The following is an 8,386-nucleotide window of genomic DNA, read 5'->3' as shown; positions in this document are numbered from 1 at the left end:
TGCAAACTCCATTCCATACATATATATGGGGAGGTACAAGCTCCAACTCGGGTTTACAGTGAAAACTGCAGGAACTTCAAACCGGCACTAGCAAACAGACTGAGAAAGCAGAGAAAAAGTGTCTCGTGCAACCCGTTCCCTTGGTGCTAGATGAACGAACGTCTCTCCACTTGTTCAGTTCTGAGAGATAAGTGTGTGTGAAAGCCGTCCTTCAGCTAGCTTGTTGGGAACACAAAGTTTCTTTTCAGTTGCAAACTCCATTCCATACATATATATGGGGAGGTACAAGCTCCAACTCGGTTTTACAGTGAAAACTGCAGGAACTTCAAACCGGCACTAGGAAACAGACTGAGAAAGCAGAGAAAAAGTGTCTCCTGCAACCCGTTCCCTTGGTGCTAGATGAACGAACGTCTCTCCACTTGCTCAGTGCTGAGAGATAAGTGTGTGTGAAAGCCATCCTTCAGCTAGCTTGTTGGGAACACAAAGTTTCTTTTCAGTTGCAAACTCCATTCCATACATATATATGGGGAGGTACAAGCTCCAACTCGGTTTTACAGTGAAAACTGCAGGAACTTCAAACCGGCACTAGGAAACAGACTGAGAAAGCTGAGAAAAAGTGTCTCCTGCAACCCGTTACCTTGGTGATAGATGAACGAACGTCTCTCCACTTGCTCAGTTCTGAGAGATAAGTGTGTGTGAAAGCCGTCCTTCAGCTAGCTTGTTGGGAACACAAAGTTTCTTTTCAGTTGCAAACTCCATTCCATACATATATATGGGGAGGTACAAGCTCCAACTCGGTTTTACAGTGAAAACTGCAGGAACTTCAAACCGGCACTAGGAAACAGACTGAGAAAGCAGAGAAAAAGTGTCTCCTGCAACCCGTTCCCTTGGTGCTAGATGAACGAACGTCTCTCCACTTGCTCAGTTCTGAGAGATAAGTGTGTGTGAAAGCCGTCCTTCAGCTAGCTTCTTGGGAACACAAAGTTTCTTTTCAGTTGCAAACTCCATTCCATACATATATATGGGAGGTACAAGCTCCAACTCGGTTTTACACTGAAAACTGCAGGAACTTGAAACCGGCACTAGGAAATAGACTGAGAAAGCAGAGAAAAAGTGTCTCCTACAACACGTTCCCTTGGTGCTAGATGAACGAACGTCTCTCCACTTGCTCAGTTCTGAGAGATAAGTGTGTGTGAAAGCCGTCCTTCAGCTAGCTTCTTGGGAACACGAAGTTTCTTTTCAGTTGCAAACTCCATTCCATACATATATATGGGGAGGTACAAGCTCCAACTCGGTTTTACAGTGAAAACTGCAGGAACTTCAAACCGGCACTAGGAAACAGACTGAGAAAGCAGAGAAAAAGTGTCTCATGCAACCCGTTCCCTTGGTGCTAGATGAACGAACGTCTCTCCACTTGCTCAGTTCTGAGAGATAAGTGTGTGTGAAAGCCGTCCTTCAACTAGCTTGTTGGGAACACAAAGTTTCTTTTCAGTTGCAAACTCCATTCCATACATATATATGGGGAGGTACAAGCTCCAACTTGGTTTTACAGTGAAAACTGCAGGAACTTCAAACCGGCACTAGGAAACAGATTGAGAAAGCAGAGAAAAAGTGTCTCCTGCAAACCGTTCCCTTGGTGCTAGATGAACGAACGTCTCTCCACTTGCTCAGTTCTGAGAGATAAGTGTGTGTGAAAGCCGTCCTTCAGCTAGCTTGTTGGGAACACAAAGTTTCTTTTCAGTTGCAAACTCCATTCCATACATATATATGGGGAGGTACAAGCTCCAACTCGGTTTTACAGTGAAAACTGCAGGAACTTCAAACCGGCACTAGGAAACAGACTGAGAAAGCAGAGAAAAAGTGTCTCCTGCAACCCGTTCCCTTGGTGCTAGATGAACGAACGTCTCTCCACTTGCTCAGTTCTGAGAGATAAGTGTGTGTGAAAGCCGTCCTTCACCTAGCTTGTTGGGAACACAAAGTTTCTTTTCAGTTGCAAACTCCATTCCATACATATATATGGGGAGGTACAAGCTCCAACTAGATTTTACAGTGAAAACTGCAGGAACATCAAACCGGCACTAGGAAACAGACTGAGAAAGCTGAGAAAAAGTGTCTCCTGCAACCCGTTCCCTTGGTGCTAGATGAACGAACGTCTCTCCACTTGCTCAGTTCTGAGAGATAAGTGTGTGTGAAAGCCGTCCTTCAGCTAGCTTGTTGGGAACACAAAGTTTCTTTTCAGTTGCAAACTCCATTCCATACATATATATGGGGAGTTACAAGCTCCAACTCGGTTTTACAGTGAAAACTGCAGGAACTTCAAACCGGCACTAGGAAACAGACTGAGAAAGCAGAGAAAAACTGTCTTCTGCAACCCGTTCCCTTGGTGCTAGATGAACGAACGTCTCTCCACTTGCTCAGTTCTGAGAGATAAGTGTGTGTGAAAGCCGTCCTTCAGCTAGCTTGTTGGGAACACAAAGTTTCTTTTCAGTTGCAAACTCTATTCCATACATATATATGGGGAGGTACAAGCTCCAACTCGGTTTTACAGTGAAAACTGCAGGAACTTCAAACCGGCACTAGGAAATAGACTGAGAAAGCAGAGAATAAGTGTCTCCTACAACCCGTTCCCTTGGTGCTAGATGAACGAACGTCTCTCCACTTGCTCAGTTCTGAGAGATAAGTGTGTGTGAAAGCCGTCCTTCAGCTAGCTTGTTGGGAACACAAAGTTTCTTTTCAGTTGCAAACTCCATTCCATACATATATATGGGGAGGTACAAGCTCCAACTAGGTTTTACAGTGAAAACTGCAGGAACTTCAAACCGGCACTAGGAAACAGACTGAGAAAGCTGAGAAAAAGTGTCTCCTGCAACCCGTTACCTTGGTGATAGATGAACGAACGTCTCTCCACTTGCTCAGTTCTGAGAGATAAGTGTGTGTGAAAGCCGTCCTTCAGCTAGCTTGTTGGGAACACAAAGTTTCTTTTCAGTTGCAAACTCCATTCCATACATATATATGGGGAGGTACAAGCTCCAACTCGGTTTTACAGTAAAAACTGCAGGAACTTCAAACCGGCACTAGGAAACAGACTGAGAAAGCTGAGAAAAAGTGTCTCCTGCAACCCGTTCCCTTGGTGCTAGATGAACGAACGTCTCTCCATTTCCTCAGTTCTGAGAGATAAGTGTGTGTGAAAGCCGTCCTTCAGCTAGCTTGTTGGGAACACGAAGATTCTTTTCAGTTGCAAACTCCATTCCATACATATATATGGGGAGGTACAAGCTCCAATTCGGGTTTACAGTGAAAACTGCAGGAACTTCAAACCGGCACTAGCAAACAGACTGAGAAAGCAGAGAAAAAGTGTCTCGTGCAACCCGTTCCCTTGGTGCTAGATGAACGAACGTCTCTCCACTTGTTCAGTTCTGAGAGAAAAGTGTGTGTGAAAGCCGTCCTTCAGCTAACTTGTTGGGAACACAAGGTTTCTTTTCAGTTGCAAACTCCATTCCATACATATATATGGGGAGGTACAAGCTCCAACTCGGTTTTACAGTGAAAACTGCAGGAACTTCAAACCGGCACTAGGAAACAGACTGAGAAAGCAGAGAAAAAGTGTCTCCTGCAACCCGTTCCCTTGGTTCTAGATGAACGAACGTCTCTCCACTTGCTCAGTTCTGAGAGATAAGTGTGTGTGAAAGCCGTCCTTCAGCTAGCTTGTTGGGAACACCAAGTTTCTTTTCAGTTGCAAACTCCATTCCATACATATATATGGGGAGGTACAAGCTCCAACTCGGTTTTACAGTGAAAACTGCAGGAACTTCAAACCGGCACTAGGAAACAGACTGAGAAAGCAGAGAAACAGTGTCTCCTGCAACCCGTTCCCTTGGTGCTAGATGAACGAACGTCTCTCCACTTGTTCAGTTCTGAGAGAAAAGTGTGTGTGAAAGCCGTCCTTCAGCTAACTTGTTGGGAACACAAGGTTTCTTTTCAGTTGCAAACTCCATTCCATACATATATATGGGGAGGTACAAGCTCCAACTCGGTTTTACAGTGAAAACTGCAGGAACTTCAAACCGGCACTAGGAAACAGACTGAGAAAGCAGAGAAAAAGTGTCTCCTGCAACCCGTTCCCTTGGTTCTAGATGAACGAACGTCTCTCCACTTGCTCAGTTCTGAGAGATAAGTGTGTGTGAAAGCCGTCCTTCAGCTAGCTTGTTGGGAACACAAAGTTTCTTTTCAGTTGCAAACTCCATTCCATACATATATATGGGGAGGTACAAGCTCCAACTCGGTTTTACAGTGAAAACTGCAGAAACTTCAAACCGGCACTAGGAAACAGACTGAGAAAGCAGAGAAAAAGTGTCACCTGCAACCCGTTCCCTTGGTGCTAGATGAACGAACGTCTCTCCATTTCCTCAGTTCTGAGAGATAAGTGTGTGTGAAAGCCGTCCTTCAGCTAGCTTCTTGGGAACACAAAGTTTCTTTTCAGTTGCAAACTCCATTCCATACATATATATGGGAGGTACAAGCTCCAACTCGGTTTTACACTGAAAACTGCAGGAACTTGAAACCGGCATTAGGAAATAGACTGAGAAAGCAGAGAAAAAGTGTCTCCTACAACACGTTCCCTTGGTGCTAGATGAACGAACGTCTCTCCACTTGCTCAGTTCTGAGAGATAAGTGTGTGTGAAAGCCGTCCTTCAGCTAGCTTCTTGGGAACACCAAGTTTCTTTTCAGTTGCAAACTCCATTCCATACATATATATGGGGTGGTACAAGCTCCAACTCGGTTTTACAGTGAAAACTGCAGGAACTTCAAACCGGCACTAGGAAACAGACTGAGAAAGCAGAGAAAAAGTGTCTCCTGCAACCCGTTCCTTGGTGCTAGATGAACGAACGTCTCTCCACTTGCTCAGTTCTGAGAGATAAGTGTGTGTGAAAGCCATCCTTCAGCTAGCTTGTTGGGAACACAAAGTTTCTTTTCAGTTGCAAACTCCATTCCATACATATATATGGGGAGGTACAAGCTCCAACTCGGTTTTACAGTGAAAACTGCAGGAACTTCAAACCGGCACTAGGAAACAGACTGAGAAAGCAGAGAAACAGTGTCTCCTGCAACCCGTTCCCTTGATGATAGATGAACGAATGTCTCTCCACTTCCTCAGTTCTGAGAGATAAGTGTGTGTGAAAGCCGTCCTTCAGCTAGCTTGTTGGGAACACAAAGTTTCTTTTCAGTTGCAAACTCCATTCCATACATATATATGGGGAGGTACAAGCTCCAACTCGGTTTTACAGTAAAAACTGCAGGAACTTCAAACCGGCACTAGGAAACAGACTGAGAAAGCTGAGAAAAAGTGTCTCCTGCAACCCGTTCCCTTGGTGCTAGATGAACGAACGTCTCTCCATTTCCTCAGTTCTGAGAGATAAGTGTGTGTGAAAGCCGTCCTTCAGCTAGCTTGTTGGGAACACGAAGATTCTTTTCAGTTGCAAACTCCATTCCATACATATATATGGGGAGGTACAAGCTCCAACTCGGGTTTACAGTGAAAACTGCAGGAACTTCAAACCGGCACTAGCAAACAGACTGAGAAAGCAGAGAAAAAGTGTCTCGTGCAACCCGTTCCCTTGGTGCTAGATGAACGAACGTCTCTCCACTTGTTCAGTTCTGAGAGAAAAGTGTGTGTGAAAGCCGTCCTTCAGCTAACTTGTTGGGAACACAAGGTTTCTTTTCAGTTGCAAACTCCATTCCATACATATATATGGGGAGGTACAAGCTCCAACTCGGTTTTACAGTGAAAACTGCAGGAACTTCAAACCGGCACTAGGAAACAGACTGAGAAAGCAGAGAAAAAGTGTCTCCTGCAACCCGTTCCCTTGGTTCTAGATGAACGAACGTCTCTCCACTTGCTCAGTTCTGAGAGATAAGTGTGTGTGAAAGCCGTCCTTCAGCTAGCTTGTTGGGAACACCAAGTTTCTTTTCAGTTGCAAACTCCATTCCATACATATATATGGGGAGGTACAAGCTCCAACTCGGTTTTACAGTGAAAACTGCAGGAACTTCAAACCGGCACTAGGAAACAGACTGAGAAAGCAGAGAAACAGTGTCTCCTGCAACCCGTTCCCTTGATGATAGATGAACGAACGTCTCTCCACTTCCTCAGTTCTGAGAGATAAGTGTGTGTGAAAGCCGTCCTTCAGCTAGCTTGTTGGGAACACAAAGTTTCTTTTCAGTTGCAAACTCCATTCCATACATATATATGGGGAGGTACAAGCTCCAACTCGGTTTTACAGTAAAAACTGCAGGAACTTCAAACCGGCACTAGGAAACAGACTGAGAAAGCAGAGAAAAAGTGTCTCCTGCAACCCGTTCCCTTGGTGCTAGATGAACGAACGTCTCTCCACTTGCTCAGTTCTGAGAGATAAGTGTGTGTGAAAGCCATCCTTCAGCTAGCTTGTTGGGAACACAAAGTTTCTTTTCAGTTGCAAACTCCATTCCATACATATATATGGGGAGGTACAAGCTCCAACTCGGTTTTACAGTGAAAACTGCAGGAACTTCAAACCGGCACTAGGAAACAGACTGAGAAAGCAGAGAAAAAGTGTCTCCTGCAACCCGTTCCCTTGGTGCTAGATGAACGAACGTCTCTCCACTTGCTCAGTTCTGAGAGATAAGTGTGTGTGAAAGCCGTCCTTCAGCTAGCTTCTTGGGAACACAAAGTTTCTTTTCAGTTGCAAACTCCATTCCATACATATATATGGGAGGTACAAGCTCCAACTCGGTTTTACACTGAAAACTGCAGGAACTTAAAACCGGCACTAGGAAATAGACTGAGAAAGCAGAGAAAAAGTGTCTCCTACAACCCGTTCCCTTGGTGCTAGATGAACGAACGTCTCTCCACTTGCTCAGTTCTGAGAGATAAGTGTGTGTGAAAGCCGTCCTTCACCTAGCTTCTTGGGAACACCAAGTTCTTTTCAGTTGCAAACTCCATTCCATACATATATATGGGGAGGTACAAGCTCCAACTCGGTTTTACAGTGAAAACTGCAGGAACTTCAAACCGGCACTAGGAAACAGACTGAGAAAGCAGAGAAAAAGTGTCTCCTGCAACCCGTTCCCTTGGTGATAGATGAACGAACGTCTCTCCACTTGCTCAGTTCTGAGAGATAAGTGTGTGTGAAAGCCGTCCTTCAGCTAGCTTGTTGGGAACACAAAGTTTCTTTTCAGTTGCAAACTCCATTCCATACATATATATGGGGAGGTACAAGCTCCAACTCGGTTTTACAGTGAAAACTGCAGAAACTTCAAACCGGCACTAGGAAACAGACTGAGAAAGCAGAGAAAAAGTGTCTCCTGCAACCCGTTCCCTTGGTGCTAGATGAACGAACGTCTCTCCACTTGCTCAGTTCTGAGAGATAAGTGTGTGTGAAAGCCGTCCTTCAGCTAGCTTCTTGGGAACACAAAGTTTCTTTTCAGTTGCAAACTCCATTCCATACATATATATGGGAGGTACAAGCTCCAACTCGGTTTTACACTGAAAACTGCAGGAACTTGAAACCGGCACTAGGAAATAGACTGAGAAAGCAGAGAAAAAGTGTCTCCTACAACACGTTCCCTTGGTGCTAGATGAACGAACGTCTCTCCACTTGCTCAGTTCTGAGAGATAAGTGTGTGTGAAAGCCGTCCTTCAGCTAGCTTCTTGGGAACACCAAGTTTCTTTTCAGTTGCAAACTCCATTCCATACATATATATGGGGAGGTACAAGCTCCAACTCGGTTTTACAGTGAAAACTGCAGGAACTTCAAACCGGCACTAGGAAACAGACTGAGAAAGCAGAGAAAAAGTGTCTCATGCAACCCGTTCCCTTGGTGCTAGATGAACGAACGTCTCTCCACTTGCTCAGTTCTGAGAGATAAGTGTTTGTGAAAGCCATCCTTCAGCTAGCTTGTTGGGAACACAAAGTTTCTTTTCAGTTGCAAACTCCATTCCATACATATATATGGGGAGGTACAAGCTCCAACTCGGTTTTACAGTGAAAACTGCAGGAACTTCAAACCGGCACTAGGAAACAGACTGAGAAAGCAGAGAAAAAGTGTCTCCTGCAACCCGTTCCCTTGGTGCTAGATGAACGAACGTCTCTCCACTTGCTCAGTTCTGAGAGATAAGTGTGTGTGAAAGCCGTCCTTCAGCTAGCTTCTTGGGAACACAAAGTTTCTTTTCAGTTGCAAACTCCATTCCATACATATATATGGGAGGTACAAGCTCCAACTCGGTTTTACACTGAAAACTGCAGGAACTTGAAACCGGCACTAGGAAATAGACTGAGAAAGCAGAGAAAAAGTGTCTCCTACAACACGTTCCCTTGGTGCTAGATGAACGAACGTCTCTCCACTTGCTC

The sequence above is a fragment of the Camelus bactrianus genome, chromosome 15, assembly GCF_048773025.1.
Source record: "Camelus bactrianus isolate YW-2024 breed Bactrian camel chromosome 15, ASM4877302v1, whole genome shotgun sequence".
In the NCBI taxonomy this organism is placed as follows: Eukaryota; Metazoa; Chordata; class Mammalia; order Artiodactyla; family Camelidae; genus Camelus; species Camelus bactrianus.
The sequence above is the reverse complement of the archived record's forward strand: the minus strand, read 5'-3'. Positions refer to the sequence as shown.